The sequence below is a fragment of the Aedes aegypti genome, chromosome 1, assembly GCF_002204515.2.
Source record: "Aedes aegypti strain LVP_AGWG chromosome 1, AaegL5.0 Primary Assembly, whole genome shotgun sequence".
Classification (NCBI taxonomy): Eukaryota; Metazoa; Arthropoda; class Insecta; order Diptera; family Culicidae; genus Aedes; species Aedes aegypti.
The window spans coordinates 60,333,929-60,355,497 of record NC_035107.1 but is presented as its reverse complement, the minus strand read 5'-3'; the positions used below and the strand labels follow the sequence as shown (position 1 = coordinate 60,355,497).

At 36.0% G+C, this 21,569-nt stretch overlaps 1 protein-coding gene across 1 annotated transcript in view; it reads right to left on the bottom strand.

The window, feature by feature from the left end:
- LOC110681571 overlaps positions 1-21,569 on the bottom strand; it is a 263,128-nt gene that overhangs the window by 150,376 nt on the left and 91,183 nt on the right. Inside the window, exon 2 of the mRNA XM_021857686.1 lies at positions 21,454-21,505. The gene's annotated coding sequence lies outside the window, so the exon portion shown is untranslated. The remainder of the gene's footprint in view (positions 1-21,453; positions 21,506-21,569) is intronic.

Here is a 21,569-nt window from a genome sequence, read left to right as displayed (position 1 = left end):
TTTGTTACTTTGCATGTTATAAGTTATTAGTCGGTTAAATGAAATAGTGTTATACTGCCCATAACTGCATAACAGTCACATTTGACATTTTTGACAAATTGGAGTTAATACCGGGGTTGTTTACCAAGTTGTTTTGTCACACTGGCAAATGTAACCGCATAACAGTCACATTGAGATTATACATGAGCCTCATAATGTAGTAGCAACGAAATTTCTATCAGAATTATTTCCTGTCTATTCACCCAATATGCGGTATGAGTTGTACAAAATGTCAGCCTCAAATAAGCTCTTTTGAATTCTTAATGATTTTTTGAAATTTTAGTTTCCTCCCATACTGCAGTAAAATACAAACTTGGTATCCCATTTACTCAATGCCTACTTTTGTCGAATGTTACAAATATGCAGTTATGGGCAGTATAGCTTCATACTTATTTAGCCTTTGCGTTATGCAGTTCGATGACCACCAAAATATCATGTAATCATCTATGAATCCCTGGGATATCGTATAGGTTATTGTGAAGATTCGAATTCTCTCCTTGTGCTTTTTAATGAGTTTTTCGTTGTTTGTCATCAGCTCATAAAAATAGTTTTTTTATTAAATTTTATCGCTCAATTCAGCTGCGATTAGATGCGTCCACTACCAGGAGGCTGTCCTCGCAATATTTTGTTTTTGTGAGAATCAATCAATCAAAGAAAAATCAATCAATCAAGAAAAACTAACGAATTACTATAATGCAGTGGTTCTCAACCTTTTTGAAGCTACGATCCCTTTGGAAGTTCAACAAATATCTTATTATCAGTTGATTTTTCTGCTCAACAGAAAAAATAACATAATTCATAGAAGACTGGCTTGTTTTTTTCGATTCCAATACAATTTGTAAAGAATGTATGTAAAGACCAAAAATAAAATGAAAAGGAACCAAAAAGAGGCCGAAAATAAATCAAACAGAAACCAAGAAAACGAAACCTAATACGAGCCAGGATATAAGAGTTTAATTCTTCATAGCATCAGAGCAGAAATTTCTATGAAATCTAAGACTTTTATTGAGAATTCCTCGTGATATTTCGACAAGTATGTGTTTCTTATGGATTTTCTCTAGGAATTTCTTCAGAATTTTTTTCCAGGTGTAAGACCGGAAATTTGTAAAAGAGTTCATTTACTGATTATTTCCCAAGAAATTTCTCCACGAATTTGCCTAGGGATTTTGTTCAGGATACCTAAAGAATTTAATCAGGATTTTCCCAAGGAGAACAACAAGAAAGAATTTCTTCAAAGATTATTTCAGAAATCATCTGAAATCCTTCAAAATTTGTTTCAGATTTTTTTAAGAAAGTCTTAATTACACCAAGATTCAGTTCAGTAACTCATCCATCGATTGCCCTGGGACATTCTCCAAGATTCCCGACCTTCAATTCAATCAATAACTTTCTAAGACATTTCTAGAGATTTCCTGTAAAATTGTCTTTCAGGATTTATATATGATTTCAACTTGGTATTTCTCTAAAGATACCTCCAACAATTGCTCCAAAGATTCCTTGTAAGATTTGTACAGAAATTTCTCCAGTAATTCTTTGAGATTTTCTCAAGTAAGCCTTGAAAGTTTATATCTAAGGAATTCTTTCAGAAATGTCTAGGGAAATGCCAAGGATTTTTTTTCTGAAAAAATAAACCTTGACATAAAAGTAGAGTAACCTCTGATAAAACTTGTGTATGTTTTAAAGTCACCATTAATGAACAAGAATCTGTGAAATACCTGAAACATTCCACTGGATTTTCTGAAGAAATTTTTCAAAAAACATCGGACAGGTTTTCTATAAAAAAAAATTGCATAGGAATGATCTGAAGATTTTTTGGAAAAATTGCTGTAATATAAACTGGTGAAAAAGATTAAAATGAAATAAACTTTTAAAGTTTGCATGGATGTTTTTTAGATTATTTATTTAAGAGATATACAGGATGAAATGCTGGGAAAATTCATAAAAAAAATGTTAGAAGAAACCTTCAATGATTTTGGATTTCTGGGAAACGTGGATGAGTTCTTGAAGAAATCCATATGAAAGGCCAGAGGAATTCTTCCAGGGTTTCTTAAAAAAAACCTTGAGCTATTTTTCTAAACATTGTGGAATGAGCTTTTTCGGATTTCCTCTAAGGAAATTCTGAAGAAATCTTTGGAAGATTTCCTGGAGTAACAACTGCCAGATTTGATTGAAAGATTAGTTAAAAAATATTCTAGGATAGTGGAGGTTGTCGCTTTGGAGTCCTCAAGGATTTCTAAGAGCAAATTCTAAGAATATTCTTCTAAGCACCTTTTGAAAAATCGCTGGAAGAATTTCAGGGACAATTGGTAAAGAAATCTCCAGAATAAGAATTATTCTAAATAAAATAACTATGAGAATTACGGGAAATATGAGACGAAATTTTTGAAGAGCCCATTGAACCCGTTATAGTCTCCGAAGGTTTCATTCGAGCTTGTACCATTTTGTATCAAGAAGCGCCATTTTTGGTTAAAATAGATACCTTAGAGATCTTCCATTAAAAATAGAGCCTCTTTCAAAACTTGCATTAAAAGTCTCTTAAAAGAAACCAACTACCAGTTTTGTCTTAGGGATCATTCATTGGATAACCTTTGTTATCATTTATATTAAATAATATAAATAACGTTTATATTCATATACTTTTTAAATCAATTTCATTAAAAAATGACAAAAATAGAGCAATCTGCGTGCCTTAACAACCAGTTACTTTGTCCTAATTTCCTCACCTTTTCATAAATAACAAATAAATTAATTCATAAATAACAAATAAATTAATCCCGCGCCACTGATCCCAATCAATGTTACTCCAAATCGATTAGAATTTTAACAGAAATTCTTAGATTTATGTGAGAGCCTTGCCGAGGGTTATATGAAAACTTTGACCCGGTACAGTGGTAATCTTGGCTAGAATTCTGTGGGATCGTGCTAAAATATTTGTGTTCGTTATGTCCGACTTTCTGTGAGAATGTTGTCTTATTATCCATAAGAATAATGTTAAAAACGAAACAGAAGAGTTTCAATTGAAAGGCAAGCTTGAGTCAGTCAGTTGGGGACTAAAAATGCTTGTATTGCATATTTGTTCAGAAAAACAATTTGAACTTAACAAAGGTTTACCCTGGGAGGGAGGCACAGATACTACACACGAAATATACAACAACGTTTGTTTGAACTGCAAGATAACTCCAGCTTGCCAACAACAATCAAGGCAGGCTTGGGGAAAATCTTTAGTTTTCTTTTGTTGTGTACTTTCGATCTTTCCTGACAAGCATGGGAAAAGGGTCACAGTTTTCTATGCACTAAATATTCATTTTCATTGGAAAAAGTAAAACGATGCGTTTTTCAATGCTTTATATTCAATCAGATTTAAATGTGCTCACGTGACATTACTTGCATTATGTGCATGAATTGATGTTCATTCGATTTTTGTCACTTTTGATGAAATGCGAAAATGTGTTTTAATCAGTTACGCGCTTTTTCTATGTTAGTCCAATATTCGAGATCTGGGCTCACAGTGACAGTTCATGACAGCGCAATATCGGCTCACTATGACTTGCCTACGATCATAGCTTATTATTGTACGAATAATTCTAGGGAGAAAAATGGTCAATTTGATTTATATATTGATAGTTATGGGGATCATTTCCTTAGGTGACCCATCTTGCCCATTTTTACCCTGTCAAATATTACAATAATGTAGTACATCTTATTCAACAATTGCCCTGTGTTTGCATTGACTTCTTTATTGCTCTCATCAACGCTAACATTGTCATGCTATCCCAAGAAACAAATAACTGAAAACAGTTTATTCATCTGAAGTATGCTTGAGAGTGATCTGGTCAATTCTTGTTCAGCAAAAATGTAGATAGACATCAGCAAAACTTCAGAGTAGAGTTTTCAAATTTCCCGGGAAACGAGAAATAAAATTACCATTTCCCGGGAAATCCCGGGATCTTGGGAAATTCTGTAAGAACGTGAAAATAAAGCAAAATTGGTGGAATTTTATTTTTTAAATTATTCGTATTTTGTGTAGGGTCGGTGTTCCCCTAGTAGAAAGTCCCCTATTGTCGCACTAGTAGCTTTTTAAGGCCGTTTTGCTACAAATCGTTGCAAAATATTTTTAACATGAAGCTCAGGAACCATTTACCTAAGTACCATTGATACACAACTCGATTTTGTTAAAAAAAAAAATTAAAAAAAAATGATCGAAATATAGTTTTGCTTATAATTTAAGCTCCCTTGCATCTATAGGAAACCTATTGTTTCTATAGTAGCACTACTAAGAAAAACTATTTTTCATAAAACAAAATAATTAATTAAATAAGATTTTTTTTTATATAAATCAAAAACTTTTGAATTACTTTTAAAGCAAAAACGTAAATGTTATGTACAAACACGGTTTTGATTTGTATTTTGCTTTGTATTATAGGCTATAGTAGTACAAGCGACAATAAATACAAACAATTTGTTTTCGTATTTTTTGTTTTTTTTTTTTACACAAAACTGTGGTAAAAAGCTTTCAGACGTAAAGCCACTGGCTTTTTTTTCGATTTTATTCGAATATTTGTACTTAGTCATGCGGCTTCATCAACCCTACATGTATTTTATACCAGTAAATTTGTTAGTTATTTCTCTTCTTTGTGAGTAATGTATTCATGTTTCCCTAAAGAAATGTTGGCTTCATTTCAAACGCTAGGCTTCAGAACAACAAAGATTATAGCATTAAGCAAAAGTCCTCGTGGTATTTATTTTTGATCCAACTAGAGTCTTTATATTTAAAATTGTGACTGTTACATCCATGAAAACTTTACAAGCCTACTGAATTCATAGAAAAGATCCCTTGAAAATTCCTTTATTTCCATCAAAAAAGATATTTATTTTATGAACAACTTTTTCATTACAAAAAAAAAAACAAAATATCAGCATCGAAATATAATTAGTGATGTAGTGAGTTCATTGGTTAGAAATATATGATAAGTAAATGGTGCGATGGTTTTTGTTTGAAAATAGATAATAATTTCTTTTTTAATAAAGCTACCCGGGAAATATGAAAATCCCGGGAAACAGTAAATCATTTCCCGGGAAACGGGAATCCCAGGAAATCTCAATTCCCGGGAATGAAAACTCTACTTCAGAGGTACTTACCCTAATTTTTCATGAATATGTTAATAGCAGTATTTACTATGGAACGATGAACAATAAAAACAGATCACAAGTATCTTTGTTTTCGAATTTTGGACGCCTGATCGCCCATAGTGCGATGATGATGGAGGTTATTTAGCAGTCCGCAAACGTCGTCAATTACATATGCAACCTGCTGCTGGATGTGTGTACCCGTTCCATGTTGGCCAGGTGACGACGATGGCGGTAACGACCTTTTGGGAAAGCTTTCCGCACACATTCAATTGACCGTGAATGATCCTAAGACGAATGTTCATCATTCGCGTTGCAGTCGTCTCGCTAGGAAGGTGCCATTTTCTGAAGGACCGAGGCGACAATGGAATTTATTGGCTGAATTTACATAAACGGCGATGATGATTTCGATCGATTGAAGAAAGTGAATGTGTGGACAATTGCGCCGGGGTTGAATGGTTAATCGTTCCGTAGGCCGATTGCTGCGGCATGGGTAAACGACAACTTCATTTTCGAAAGGAGGATGATGACGATTACTCTCATCACAAGAGATTGCTCAATTCGTGAACAGTTGATTCAAAGTGCTTTTGCTGGTAGATAGATAGATATCTAAATTCAAAGTTTTTTTTTGATTATTCACTCTCGGGAGTTTTTGAAACTATCTAAAGCAATGAAACAGTAGAGTGCTTTGCGAAGGCCCAAGCAGTTTGATTCATTTTTCGCGCGCTCGGAGTGTTTTTTTTTTCAGTTAGCAATTCATTCGCGCGCCATCGGAGTTATTTTATATTCCTGCTTATACGTATTGACGCTGTTCAGTCGAGGATGGATTACCAATTGGTGAGCTCGTTTCATACTTGTAATAACACATTTGTATCATAACACGTATTTTTTATGAATTTGTTGAACAAACTATGAATAGTTCGTCACTTTAAGTGTTGACATAAGCGCTTATTCATGTTTTATGAAATTTCGAGATTCAAACATTTGAATAGTTCGATTTTTAAGATGTGAATCGCATCACTTACCAAGGTGAATCCTGATCATGTAGCTTTGAAGCCCTCCCACTAACAAAACTCCTTCCCGTGGCAACCATGAAGATGCTGAGGTATACTCGGTCTTTAGTAACAATGGATGTCACACTAACATTCCTTCCCTTCCCCGATGACCGTAACGACGTGGACGGCGCCGTTATTGACATAACTAATTTCAGAGTCCTCGAAAATGTACATTGAAGATGGTATGCTACTCCCAAGCTACATCTGTTGGTTCCCTGTACAATTTCAATGATTCTTGTCAATCACGGAGTAGCAACTACGTATTGTACGATGATCAATGCTCATGCTCATGCTCATCTAAAGCAATGAAACAGTACTTCTCAATGCTACAAAAATAGTACTTTTCAGTGCTACTTTTTGCTACAGATTGATCGCTTTTGATTTCCTAGTGATTTCATTATATTAGTTTCTTATATCCGGGTGTTCTGTGTTAGGCAAAATTATCACCTAATTTGGTAAAACTAAATTGAGCTTTGAACTCAATCACATTTTGTACGCACACCTTTAAAGTCTTAAGCGAGCTTCTCTCGGTACTCATGAAAACGCAAGTGTACCTACCACTGGAAAAAAGAGAGCGAAAAATTTCCACGCTTATCACAGCTGGCGCTCAAGTGCAAGGTTTTAACCGACCAACAAGCCCAACCGAATCCAAATCCAACCCGATGCAATGATGAGATTGTAAAAATCGGCACGCACGCCTGTAGATATGATACGGCTCCACGGTTAGACTAGGCTAGTTTAATTTTATCCCATCGCCATCCACACCGACAGCTCCGCAGAAGAGCTCTGACAGTTATGTTTTTATTATAATTTCAATTTATGCCATTCTCCCTTTCTTTCCGGTGGAGCGGACTTATAGGGGGTTAAGGGGGAGGTGGGGCAGAGACGCAACACCGACTGCTGAACGCGAAACACTTTCCTCGAATTGGATGCAAAAAGAAAAACAGGAAAACAGACGGGAAAAACACAGCCAAAGTGGTTGTTGTGAGTTTAACACCGATTTCGGGAAACCGGCTAAGGCCGTGGAGTGCAGTACCTGACCAGTGGATTGCAACAGAATTGTAACAGATTTTGTTACTCAGTTGGAATTTTTTTGTCGCACCAAATATATTATAATTTTGGCTTAACACAAGTAATAATCAAATTTCTTCTACATTAAACAAAATTGTACATGACTCGTTTTGTTTGATATAAAACAAATAGGGTCGATGTACCAATAGCCGCATAGCTAAGAATAAAAAATCGTATAAAATCGAAAAATAACGCTAGCGTCATTATTTTTACATCATCTGAAAGCTTTTTATCTTGGTTTTGCGGGAAAAATATGAAAATTACGAAAACTCAAATGTATGTATTTATTATCGCGTGTGCCACTATAGGAATACATGTGCCTATAGTAGCACTATTTCTAATTCCTGTTCCTATAGTAGCACTAGCATCACGGCGTTGGCAAAATACTTATCAAAATCGTATTTTTACAAAACTTTTATACTTTTCCTACACAGTGTGGATCAAAAGCTTTCGTTTGATGTAAAAAAAAAGTTGTTATTTCATCAAGTATTTTGTATAATAAAAAATAGTTTCTCTCAGTAGTGCTACTATAGGAACAATAGGTTAACTATAGGCGCAAGGGAGCTCAAATTTTAAGCAAAACTAAATATTTCGATCATTTTTTGAACAAAATCAAGCTGTGTATCAATGGTACTTAGATTAATAGCTCCTGCCCTTCATGTCAAAAAATATTTTGAAAAGATTTATAGCTAAACGGCCGTAAAAAGCCACTAGTGCGACTATAGGGGACTGTCCACTAAGGGAACACCGACCCTATATAAACCAATATGTTGTTTTCAATCACTGATTTGTACAAAATAGTTTTTTTTTAAATGAAGAAAAACTGCCAATGCATAAAAAGTCTGACTGAGATTTTTTATTACAAATGTTATAATCATGTTTTAACTAAAACGAAAATTGAACGGCTTTGCTGATTTTGTTCTATGTGTGTTATAATTTCCTTTTTGCAATTTCTCATCGTAATAGGCTGTTTTTTATCACGACAATCTGTCATGAAACGGCCTACTTTCCTGCACTGAAGTATGCAGTGCGGGTATAGTCATTACGCAACTGAAATCAGTGATGTAATGGTTCATTACGCAACGCTTTATCATGACGCAACTGTTTTGAGTTGCGTAATGAATCATTACGTAACAATTTTTCAGAAATTGAAAAATTATGGTGAATGCATTCTGATATAATATCTCATACCCTCAAGTGGTCTTCTACGAAGTTGCAAAAAATGTTGTACGTAACCCGTTGCAGAACTCGATTTTTACAGCACTCGTCGTAATTATCCTACTCGGCAAGCCTCGTAGGATAAATTTACGACTCATGCTGTAAAAATCATCATTCTGCAACTTGTCCCGTAAACTACTATTACCATCCTAGAGTACTTCTAACAAAAAAAAACAAAACATATTCTTAATAACAAATTTTGGAATAGTCTTGATACAATTTTGTTGTAATGCACTGGTCGGGTAGCGCAGCACTGGAATGAGCTCAGTGCGCGAAAAATTTAAAATGTGCATTTTTCGTTGTTTTGAGTTGTTGGGCTTTCTTTGTTCCAGACATCAATTGTCTTGCTTGATATTTTCGTTCGGCTTGCAGACAGGTGGGAAGTGGCATGTTTCGAATCGGTGGATATTTTTATAATAATGTGAACAATAAAGTTTAGCTGCGATCGGCTGGTGCTTTCTTGTACCTTCGATGCGTTACAACGAGGTCCTACACGACCGGATCAAGCGTTGTTTTAAGTGTAACCCAATCAATATGTGCCGGACTTCCATAGTTTTTAGACAGTCAGGGAAACATAGTTACGGTTTATTAAACAACAAATTGATTTATTAGTTTTTCGTATTAAGCCACCCAACATTTATAAACAGGGGTTGAATTCCGAGAAAAATGAGAATATCTCACTTATTGCTCTCTGTAACAATCATGATCAGCAAAACATCATGAGAGTCTGTTTATCGTCTAGTTCTACAGCTCTGATTATAATGGGGATATAACAGTGCAAGATACATCCCATCTAAACAAGCTCCAAACTGGGGGACACTATAGTTTTGAGATGTTCGGGGATTGTTTATCATGCCGTTCGCTGCCGTTATTCATCAAGCTTGTTCTTGTTATAACTTGCGATGACTGGGGCCTTCCTTAGCCAAGTGGCTAGAGTCCGCGGCTACAAAGCAAAGCCATGCTGAAGGTGTCTGGGTTCGATTCCCCGGTCGGTCCAGGATCTTTTCGTAATGGAAATTTCCTTGACTTCCCTGGGCATAGAGTATCATCGTACCTGCCACACGGTATACGGATGCGAAAATGGCAACTTTGGTAAAGAAAGCTCTCAGTTAATAACTGTGGAAGTGCTTATAAGAACACTAAGCTGAGAAGCATGCTCTGTCCCATTGAGGATGAAATGCCAAGAAGAAGACGAAATAACTTGAGAATCAAACCTTAGTTTTCGTTCTACATTTTAACAGTTTCATCAGTCTATGATGATCTATTCCTTATCGCATTGAGCTGCGCAATGGAGACTTTATTGCTCTATGCCCCTATCGCTGTGTATATCTTTCCAAATGAATGCAATACAGTTGCGGTTTTTGTGGTTTTAACACGGCGGTTACAGGCAAGCAAGTTTTGTTTTCTGTTTCTAGCCTGTAAGCCATAAATAACATGATGTTCGTCCAATGCGTAAAGTTTGTTGAACTTGAGTGCGTCTTTTTCTTTATGGAATGTGATGATAACTTTATGGAAGAGCTTGTTTCCGGGTTTTGAACATCTATGGTCATTTGTTCGTAGATTTTTCCTGTTGTTAATTAGAAACAACAAACCGACAACTAATCAGTGATTATCTTTATGCTTCTATGAATTTATAATAGATTTCTATAAATACTGAAGTATATTAAAACCCGAATTTAGTACTATACCATTGAATTCCACTAGAAATGGTATTCTTTAGATAAGCGTACTTTGACCTCAACTGTAAGGCCGTCTTCAGTGTCGTGTACTAGACTCGACTTAAAATACTAGTGAATTTCATGGTTTTTCCGGCGATGACTACAGGGAATCCTCGATTGCATCTTATAGAAATTCTTTTGGTACTCCTCGAAGATCTGACCAGCAATTTCTTTAGCGTTTAGTGTTGTTTTTAAAGTATTTCTTGAGATTAATTCACAGATTTCCGGATACTTATCCAAAAAACCTTCAAGAGAATATAAATAAATATCTTCAAAAGATTCCATCTTCTTGAAGCTGTGCTTGATGTGTCTTTTTTTTCAAAAATGTACTTCAGAATTTATTACAATACCAACTAATTAGTGATATCTTAGGTCAGAGGTTTCCAATCTTTTCGAAGCTGCGGCCCTCTTCAGATTTATACAGGCATTCCGTGAACTTTCACAAGTTCTTGAAATCAAAGTTATAAGACACGTATCATACCCAAGAAGAAATTTGGTACAAACCTCTAGAGAAGTCCACCAAGAACGTAACAGAAACAGCCTAACCAGTAGAATTCGGCTTATTTTTCGAAATGTCTCAAAACCAAAAATTCTTGTGTTCTTCTGAACTCAAACCACATACAATAGGAAACCTCAAATTTTGAGCCAAAAATATTTAGAGATGGTGCAAGCGACTTGAAGGTGAATTCTCAAGGTATGAAATGATGACCTTCAGTGTAATCTTCTTAAATTAGTTATTTTGCAACCGATTTTGTAGTTCTTAGCATCACTCTCTTCAAAATTAAATTTATGAAAAGTTTGTATAACATCAAATTTGTTCAAAATTAAAACTAGTCTTCGTTGACATTCGGGCTGTTGTACTTTGTAAAACAGTTGTGATTTATATGCTATCATTTTGCAACAAAGATATCTATCGACACCGAACCAAAATATATTCCTGAAGAATCTTCTTAAAAACAATACTCGATAGTTTTTATTTACAGTATGGCCCTTTATAATGCGGTAAAACCAACAAATGTACATGAAAGTCGCATAATAATGAACGCACTATTTACGGTTCGAGTAAACCACAGTTTGAAATCGGTATATCTCAAAAACCAGATAATATAGAAACTTGGGGTCTTTAGTAAAGTTGTTCTGGAGGTGAAGCGCTATCTGATGGTACCTTATTTAATGCGGAATTTGACCGCTAGGTGGCACTAATGGGCATGGAAGTTTTTTTTTTTTGTAGATATATCAGGATCCTGGCAATTGAGAAGGATGGCGTTTTCGGCAAAGTTGTTTAGTAAGTTAAGGACTATCATTGTTCGAGCTAGTTGATTCAAAATTTTGCCACTTGGTGGCACTAGTGAGCCTGAAATTTTTGGTTGCAGATATCTCAGGAGCCTGACCACTTAGAGAGATAGTGTCTTCGGCAAAGTAGTTCAGTAGCTCAAGGACTATCATTATTTGAACCAAGAAACAGGATATTTTGCCACCAGGCGGCGCTAGTGAGCATAAAATTTTTGTTTTGCGGGTACTGCAAGATCCTGACTTTTTAGACAGGCACCTTTGGCAAAGTTGTTCAGAGGCTTAGGGCTATAATTATTTTACAAAATCTTGAACTTCAAGGATTAAACAAAGAAAGAATTTGAGCTACTGAACAATTCTGCCGAAAATGCCATCTTTCTAAGTGATCAGGCTACTGAGATATTTACGAAACAAATATTGTATGCTCACTAGCGCCGCCTAGTGGCAAAATCCCCAATTTATTGGCTGAAATAATGATAGCCCTTAAGATACTGAACTAGAGTCCAAATAGCAATTAAGGAAACGATACAGAAAACTCAAAAGGTATAGTGGAGTGAGATTTCTCAGTTATAGAGGTCGCCTTAAGCGATTCTCAAAAAATAGTTGATGCTGACCGTCGTTCTACCGACACAAAAAGACACCACTCACGAGTATCATCACTGGAAGAACTCACTAATTCAAATTTCCCGGTCCGCTTTAGACACGTGAGTGGAGAGACTGATTTCCCAGGCAGTCTATCCTGGCGTACAAAAACAGAAAAAGAAACAGGTAGAACGACGCGAAACGTGAGAAATCTCGAAGACCAAAAAAATGTTACAGGGAAAGCACTAACATATTACAAAAATACATAATTTGGTTGAGAACAGCAAAAACATTTAGAAATTTATTAAAATTTGATAACCTAGGTTTTTATTCAAAATTGTGTGTTCCTTTCCTTCATTCTTTTTCCTACTTTCCCTAATGTGTGTGCGGTTTTTCTATCCTACTTCAATCGATGTTCAACCATCACTTTCATCTTTCCGAGCTCGGTTAGTTGTGTGGAGTTTAACGCATGCGCATGGTTAGTTTATCGTTAGTTTCACTCACGGACCCTTTGATGAATGCCGCCGGCAAAGCAGAAACGACGGTGGTGAATGCGCCGGCAAAGCAGAAGTGCCGGACGAAGAATGAGACGGCAAAGTAGAACTGCGACTTTTTGAAACTACCAGATGATGAAGTGTCGCACGCCGGAAATCACATGCGTCGGTGACGGATGACGCAGTTGACGACGGTGGGGATCGTCGGAGGCCTCACACGTGACCTGTCCACGCTAATAGAAATGGTGGTGGCCGCTCTTTCGGAACGGTTTGTTCCCTTCCGGCTTTCCCCTCAAACCGGGACTTTTGAGCGCTGAAGCGTAGGGTCGAGAGCAGCGTTTAACGAGTAGATGCGGTGTGCCGAGCTTGGACCGTAGATCACTAGACTTCGATCCTAAATAAAAAGCCGTCGAACGGCTGTTCGACGCATTTAGCAAAAAATTTCTCCACACAACAAAAAGTTCACAATTACCTCTTTTATTCACAAACGCACACACAAACTAGCTTGACCGCACGTAACCTTTTGAACTTAGGCTAACTTTACTACACTACAGAAAGGATCAAAAAGTTACATTATTTCTAATCTAAAAGACTTCTCACATTTTAAACTATTACCAAATTAAACACACCGCGACACTTAAAAATTATTCACGCACTCTCGCCTCTTCCACGGTCCAGGTCAAAATGGACGAGTAGAAGTTCCGAAAGTCCTCAGATGAGGTGTGATTTTACATCTTCGTGGACGTAACATAACCGAAGTAATTTCACGACCTTTTCAAACGACGATCCTCATCAACTACGAATGAGAACCGATTGAAGAGCTATCGCTTTCGCTACCATTCCATCTGAATGACCTGTATCGTTCCGTCTATTTTTGGACTCCGAGCTAGGACTCCGAGAATTTACCGACATTTTTCTCTGAAAGTAGTACGAGGAAGCTGAAAGTTCAACAAAACATTCAAAATATAGTTAAGGCGAAAATCCATCGAAGCCAAACTTCGAATTTTCAAGAGCACAAATCAAGAGAATCTGACAACCGTTCGCGCTGAAAATTTGGTCGATTGGTCACAACCTGGGAGGGAGGCACCGATACTACACACGAAATATAGAACAACGTTTGTTTGAACTGCAAGATAACTCCAGCTCGCCAACAACAATCAAGGCAGGCTTGGAGAAAACCGCTAGTTTTCTTTTGTTGTGTACTTTCGATCTTTCCTGACAAACATGGAAAAAGGGCCACAGTTTTCTATTCACTAAATGTTAATTTTCTTTGGAAAAAGTAAAACGATGCGTTTTTCAATGCTTCATATTCAATCAGTTGAAAGGTGCTCACGTGACATTACTTGCATTATGTGCATGAATTGGTTTTCATTCAATTTTTGTCACTTTTGATGAAATGCGAAATTGTGTTTCAATCTGTTACGCGCTTTTTCCATGTTAGTCCAATGTTTGAGATCTGGGCTCACAGTGACAGTTCGTGACAGCGGAATCCCGGCTCACTATGACGTACAGAAATTTTGTATTGGTTTCTCCCTCCCAGGTCACCACCAGCGAGTGCACAAACGGTTGTCTGGTAATTCGAGGTTTGGCTTCAATGCATTTTCACCTTAACACTCCAACTTTAAGAGAGCTTTCTGAGTCTACCTTTGAATATTCAGGTTCGTTATTTGAGGATTACCCAAAAAGATTATTTTTACATAGTTAAAGGAGAATCTGCAGAAGCTTGACCGCATTTACCTCAATCTTTTGAATTAAAACTTTCTTTACCGTAAAATTTTACAAAAACAAGAAATTTGTATTCAAAGGCATATTGAAAATTATAGCTTCATTACAGTTTTACGTATAATAAAAAAATCACAAGTAACTTATTTTGATTCACATCGGCAGTGCATTTTTTTTTTTTTTTTGAAAGCTACTGAGCTTATGTTTGGCCACAATATGTGTCGCATTGAAGTGCTTCTTATGGAAAGGTTTTAGAACTCCACGCCAATCATCAGGTATTATTTTTGTGTTACTTAAGTATAATTTAACTTTTATGAATATTTCTGGAATTTCTCCTAAGAACCTTCAATTAACTTAAACTGCAACAGTTTTTTTATTATAGGATTAGTATTACATAAATGAGAAATAGAGTACTGGATATTTCTTGAAATGATCAAAATATATTGACAAGTCCAGAATGGATGTGAATCGCAGAAAAGTTAAACTTGTTTTTATTTTGTTGGAAATTAAAGATAAAATGACTATGTAAAATTACTCAATTTTGCTGATGAATAATAAGACAATGTCAAATTAAGTTTGAATGACAAGCTTGCCCAGATATCCGTAGCGGTAAACGCGCAGCTATTCAGCATGACCATGCTGCGGGTCGTGGGTTCGAATCCCGCTGGTCGAGGATCTTTCCGTAAAGGAAATTTTCTCGATTCCCTGGGCATAGAGTATCTTCGTACCTGCCGCACGACACATGCAAAAATGGTCAATCGGCAAAGAAAGCTCTCAGTTAATAACTGTGGAAGTGCTCATAAGAACACTAATCTGAAAAGCAGGCTTTGTCCCAGTTGGGACGTAACGCCAGAAAGAAGAAGAAGACAAGCATTTTTCAGCTGTAATAATTGGCATTTGATAGCTAATGTTACTCGGAATGTTAATCAAGGAGAAAATGCTATTTTTTTTCTCAGTTATTTTAACATCAAAATTATTGTGAATAAAGTTATATTTAATAATAAATTTCTATGACATAATCATTTAATTCGCTTCAGTGCCATTGCCATTTTACTTACTAAACGATCACACCATTATGTGGACACAAGTTTGCTCTTACTTGAAATCTTACTGACATAAGACAAATATCTGCTCCTCAGCGTTTTTTTTTTTAATTTTCGCTATTTTTCACATGTATGTTGATTAGACTGGCCCTTAAACAAAAAAGTTGTAAAACTCAACGGGGCACCTCCTAGATATGAGCCTTAGGGTAAGAAAAACGCTCTCTCAAAATTTCAACTCAATTGGTTGCTTCATCAGCTGGCGCATTCGATTTGAAGTTTGTATGGGATATTCGTCTCAAATATATTGATAATTGATCCTATGTCACTGTTTCGTTCCATATACTATTTTTTCGCGTTCAAATAAGCCCAGAATGACAAATACACTAGTTGATACCCTAATGAACATAATTGCAGAAGGTTGTATCTGGATTTAATCTCATTTTCATTACTCTTTCAGTTGTTGAAAGTTAGGCTTAGATCAGCACTCCCGTACAGTCACTTATATGTATGCGACATGTGCCTCAGCTCGCCCAGCGTCATAGGTGGCTATGATGCGCTTAGTGGCTACCTCCAAGCTATGTTGAAGAAATACAAGCAGTGTTGCATGATATACTTCAGATAGTTAAAACACCAACTTTATTAATTTTGATCATTGTACAATCTTCTACAATATTCTTCGCTATTACATAAAGTAGTGTTTTTGACATTCTGGGTCCAATTGAACGCGATAATCAATTTTCCTGAACCAAACAGTAGATGATGTGCTGTTGCTCATATGTTTGAGCTGAAAATCCCATATTAACTTCAATTCAAATGCGCCAGCCCATGGAACGACCAATTGAGCTGAATTTTTCAGAAAAGCTTCGTCTAACCCCAAGAAATAATCCTGGAAGGTGCCCCGTGGAATCATACAACTTTATTTTTCTCCCATACTGAGCTGGGCCAGTCTAATGTTGATCGACAGTTACAATGATATTTTATGGCTCACAATATCAAGGATTTTTTTAGCTCAGAAACTTACGATTTCCACAATAATTTTGGCAATGTTTTACATTGAAACTACAGATACTACAATACATATTGATGTTCCAACGCGCAATCTATAAACTCCATTCAATGAACAATAATTTATAAAGTTGATTTTTTTTTTCAATTAATAAAACCAGTTTTGTTTATTTCGAGGTTTTTATTTATTGAATTCAATAATTCATTATTCCTGAATTCAAAGATTTGTCAAAAAATCATTCCTCTGTGAAAATGCATTATAAATGAAAATTCCTATTTAATCACCTGTATTTTATAACTAATTAAGTGGAGAAGCAGGCTCGGTTCAAGTATGGACGTAAAACCAAGAAAAAGAAGAAGAGTATGTGTAACCTGCTTTAGTGGTAGCCTTGAAATTCAACATGTTGAGTGCTCACAAGATGAAAAACTCTTTCTACTACTTATAATCAAGATGGCGTCAAAAGTCAAGATGTCCGCCAGATGTTTTCACCCAAAATAACAATGCGATTTTTCACTCAACTCAAAGAAAGAATTGCACACTTGATTGCACTCGCCACATACGTCAAAATTGTAGAATCATATTAGTAATCTATCTTACTCATCTTACTCTAGCTTTCTGATGATGACCTCAGAATTCAAAACGAGCGGTACGCTAATGGTAAAAAACGGTTTTTCTAACAAAATTCAAGATGTCGGCCAAATCCAAAATGGCCGCCAAATTATATAAAGCTTCAAATGAAAGCTACCTCCTTCCTCTATACAATGTCACTAAGTTTGCTATGTGTTCCATGCAGTAGCGCAACCAGGATTTGGCTCTGGGGGGGGGGGGCGCTGGGGGGTTTGTAAACTCCAAAGTAATGCTATTTGAGAAGGTATTTTTAGTAGAAAAAATCGACTTGAAGAATGTTAGTAAAATTCACTATTTTAACACGCACAGTACAAATTGATTAAACGAGAATATAACACTTTGACGTGATACCGTGTAATCGTTCATCTGTAATGTTCTTTAAATGTTTTTTAAAGTTTTTAACGATGAGAATGCAGAAACTTGAAGATAGAAATCATTGCTACTATATTGTTGCAGTTTATCGGAAGCAGACCAGAATTGTAAAACTTAACTGCAAGTTGAAGCATTATTGGCTTATTTTAAAAAAGTTAACAATCGGGAGAATCTAATCTAAATGCCAAAAACAACCCAAGTAACAATTTTAGTTTTACGAATTACTTCCAGGGTGCTATAAATAAACGCCCATAAAACCACGATCAAGGCACAGTTGCTTTCATCGCATCCTCCAAAACCTCTTGTAGATTAGAACGTGACTAGTTGGCCCACTCTAGAAGAGGCTATGAAGTGTATAATTATGTCACACGAATAAAGCAAAATAGCATTTATGGTAGCTTTTTTGAGGCCACATGTTCTGGATGAATGTTGCTTCATCTTGAAAATGATTTTATCATAACGTTGATCTTTCCGGATTTATTACAACGTAAACAAAACAAAATAACATTGCAAACATGAAGTAATAATTTATTTCGTAGTGCTTGTTAAATATTTGAAGTGATTTATTTTGATAGTGCTCCAATCTTGAGTGCCGAGTGAGATTTACTGTGAAATGTGATGAAAAAGAAGTTAAATTGCGTGCCCTCCCCTCTAAAAGTGGTATTTTTTAAGTTATTTAGAAACCGCCAGGAGAAGAAAAAAACATTTTCAACATTTCTTGGTTTGTTTGGGCAGTAATTATGCTTCAAATTATATTTGGTCAGTTTAATCATCATGCCATAGCATCTTATGAGCGAACTCATGGAGAAAATTTGATTTGAAAATAATGAAATTGTGGCAACCGGAGTGGAATCAATATGGTGGTACCATAATTGATAGATTGCCATCGACAAATGCTGTTTTGTTATCATAAATACACAAATAAGGGCACACTGTTATGATTCGGCATTTGGGGATGTAAAATTGCCATAATAAATGCTGGTTGAAGATGATTCAGCTTTTTTTTCGCTTTTTATGGTAACTAAGCAGCATTTAACAAAGTTTGACAGTTCGGGCGTGTTGTTTTGAATAATAACGCAAAAAAAAATGAAAACGAATAGGGTAACCAATATATTTTGGACCCCTATATATTTTGGACCCCCTTGGCCATTTTCCTGCAAATTTCCCAGTTTAAATCTAAAGACCAACTCAATGTGCATGCCATTTGGAAAGATAGGACTATTCCGCACTTGCATCAACCGTTTGTATAAAGAAAATGTGTTTATTTTATCTGAAATTAATTTAATTTAATCGGTGCATCCATGCAACCGTTACAACCCGTTACACACAGAAATTGAAGCCGTCAGAAATTTCTCAAATGTAAACAAAAACTTTTTTTCCAATTTCTGAACAGAAAGCGTAGAATTTGTTCGGTTTTCCGTTGTCGATCGATTGATTAGACTATGGGCAAGCATATTATACATCCAGTGTCATGGACTTTGACGCCAAACGATAAAAAAAATGCAGGGTGTCCAAAATATATACTTTGACGGTCCAAAATGTATTGGTGTGTCCAAAATAATGAAAAACAGTGCTTCACAATTCAATTATTTTCGATGTTTTTTGGATCCTACATGACCGTTTGGGCATTTGTATCTTGTAAAGGAAGTTTTTCTCTACATTTTGACATGTTCTTTGACTTGGTTACGCTGTGCAAATAATTAATTCGGACACAAAACTAAAATCACTTTCTTAGGGGGTCCAAAATACGACCGTTACCCTATCAGTTTTGCATTTTTCCATTAGGAATAAGTGTTCCTTAGTAATAACGCAATATAAGTGACGTTATATTGGTGTGGCAAGTATTAAATTTGCAATGCTCATAGTGTTTTCGCATCTTATGAGTCCCAATACTGATTTGGGAGATATTAATAAGGTAAGTCATCAGAAACCAAGTGGAAGTTATGCAGCTTGAAAGCAGCTTTTATGACAACAAGCTGTATTATATGAATCTTTTATCATAACCGTAACAAATAAGAGTCGTTCAGCCACGGCAAGCTGTTTAAATAAGGTACTGTATGCTGCAATAAAGCTGGTTTTGTAGTCACAAAATTTTGACTATATGTTTTGACTCTAAAAGGTTTTGAAAACAGCCGAATTACAAAATATCATCTTTTGGCAACGTTAAATGTCGCCTCTAACTATTACAGCAATCACGTTACTGTCATAAAACATTAATAAATCCACACGAAAGCCAAGTTGCTGTGGAATTGTTACTTGGGAAGTTTGGCTTTTACTGTGTGGATTTCAATTTCGTATTAAATGAAATGCCTAATATGATAGAGATCGGCAGCCAAATGTTTCGATAACATTCTATGGTTTTTTCTCCGCAATTTTTAAAACCCGAAGAATGGCTTCTCAGAAAATTCATATGCTCTGAAAAATAGTTGAAAAATTTAGCTTAATATTGAGCTGGCTAAAATATTTTAATGCTTCAGATATTGCATTTTATGTTAACCTCTCGTTGACCATCGCCAGAAGTACCTCGCTAATGTTGAATACGAAAAGCGAGGTTTTTGCACTTGTGTTGCACAAAATACAACAGCGCTACTACTAAAGTTTTCAAAATATCCCAAAATGTTTGAATATTCGACAAACTTTTCACACAAAACACTCAGTTTATTATTCAGCAAAGGCAACAAAAAATCGTTATTTAGTAGCTTTATAACAAGCTTAAGTAACAATTTGCAGTTAGCTTTGTACAGTTAACTCTCCCTTACTCGATATTCCGTATCTCGATATCGAGTTAGAGAACCATAGTAAAAGTTGGTTTTCATGGCTAACTCGATGGTCCCTTGGAACGCAGTTGCACTGCTTTTGTGTTCTGTAACTCGATACCTCCCTAACTCGATGGTCCCTTCAATATCGAGTAAGGGAGAGATGACTGTATTTATTCAACACGACAGGGGTCTAAGAATTGAAAAAAAAAAAAGATTTTGAAAATGTAACTGTAAAACCACTGAAACTCACAATGATAATATGAACCAAACTAAGTAGTGAATCCGTATTTGTAGGATGTGTTGTGATAAATTCCAAAAATATAATTGGTAATTCTTTTTTTTCGGCTCTGAGGGGGGTTTTGACCACCAAATACCCCCCCCCCCCACCCCCTGGTTGCGCCACTGGTTCCATGAGAATTTGAGACATATCGCGTGAAGAAATACTTATGATTTATAATAAATGGCTTTTTACGCAAACTGTGGCGCAAGCTAGCTGGCGTATGAGAGGTCCATCAATTTGAGAAAACCGATAGGACCACCCTGAAGTTTTAGCATATACTAGCAATAAGTGACATAAATTGGAATTCTAACGATGGGTGCCGATGGCGGTCTGGTTTCACCGAGAATTGCTCACATAATTTCGCGGAAAAATACCAATTGTTTGAAATACATACATCATCTTTAAATTCAGAAAACTTTGCCTAATCGTGTGAAAAAAGTCATCAAAATTCCACGTTCTAATTTAGTTTTGCGAAAAACTGCTATTTTGAGTTTTCTACCATCAACCATGTGTTTGGGAAAGGGGCCCAGATAGCCGTATCGGTAAACGCGCAGCTATTCAGCAGGACCAAGCTGAGGGTCGTGGGTTCGAGTCCCACCGGTCGAGGATCTTTTCGAGTTGCAAATGTTCTCGAATTCCCAGGGCATAGAGTATCTCCGTACCTGCCACACGATAAACGCATGCAAATTTGTTCAGCAAAATTGTAGGCAATATGTTGAAAGTTCACCGGGTGCTATTTTTTTCAACTACTTATTATAGTCTTTCTAGAACTATTGATTATTTCACTAAGTTCGAAATTTTGCCCCACCATATTCCACAGTTATTTATTTATATTGTGGGGGAAATTGGCATTTACAACATTATCAAAACATAAACTTCAAAATCAACTCAACATAACATTATAAAACCCATTATTGTTAACGTAACATCAAATTAAGAGAGACAAGAAGCAGCATTTCTTCTTTTTCCTTCCCTTTAAATTGAAAAATACAGTAACAGTTTAAGAATCATTATTGCAACACAATAGGTAAAAGCTCTTTATCAACTTACCGTGAAATTGGTGGATCGCTCACGTCAATGGCTGCGTCCAATCACAACAAACCTGCAAAGAATGCAAAATAATGATAGCAATTAGTACTGCAGCGTACACACAACATATGGGCTTT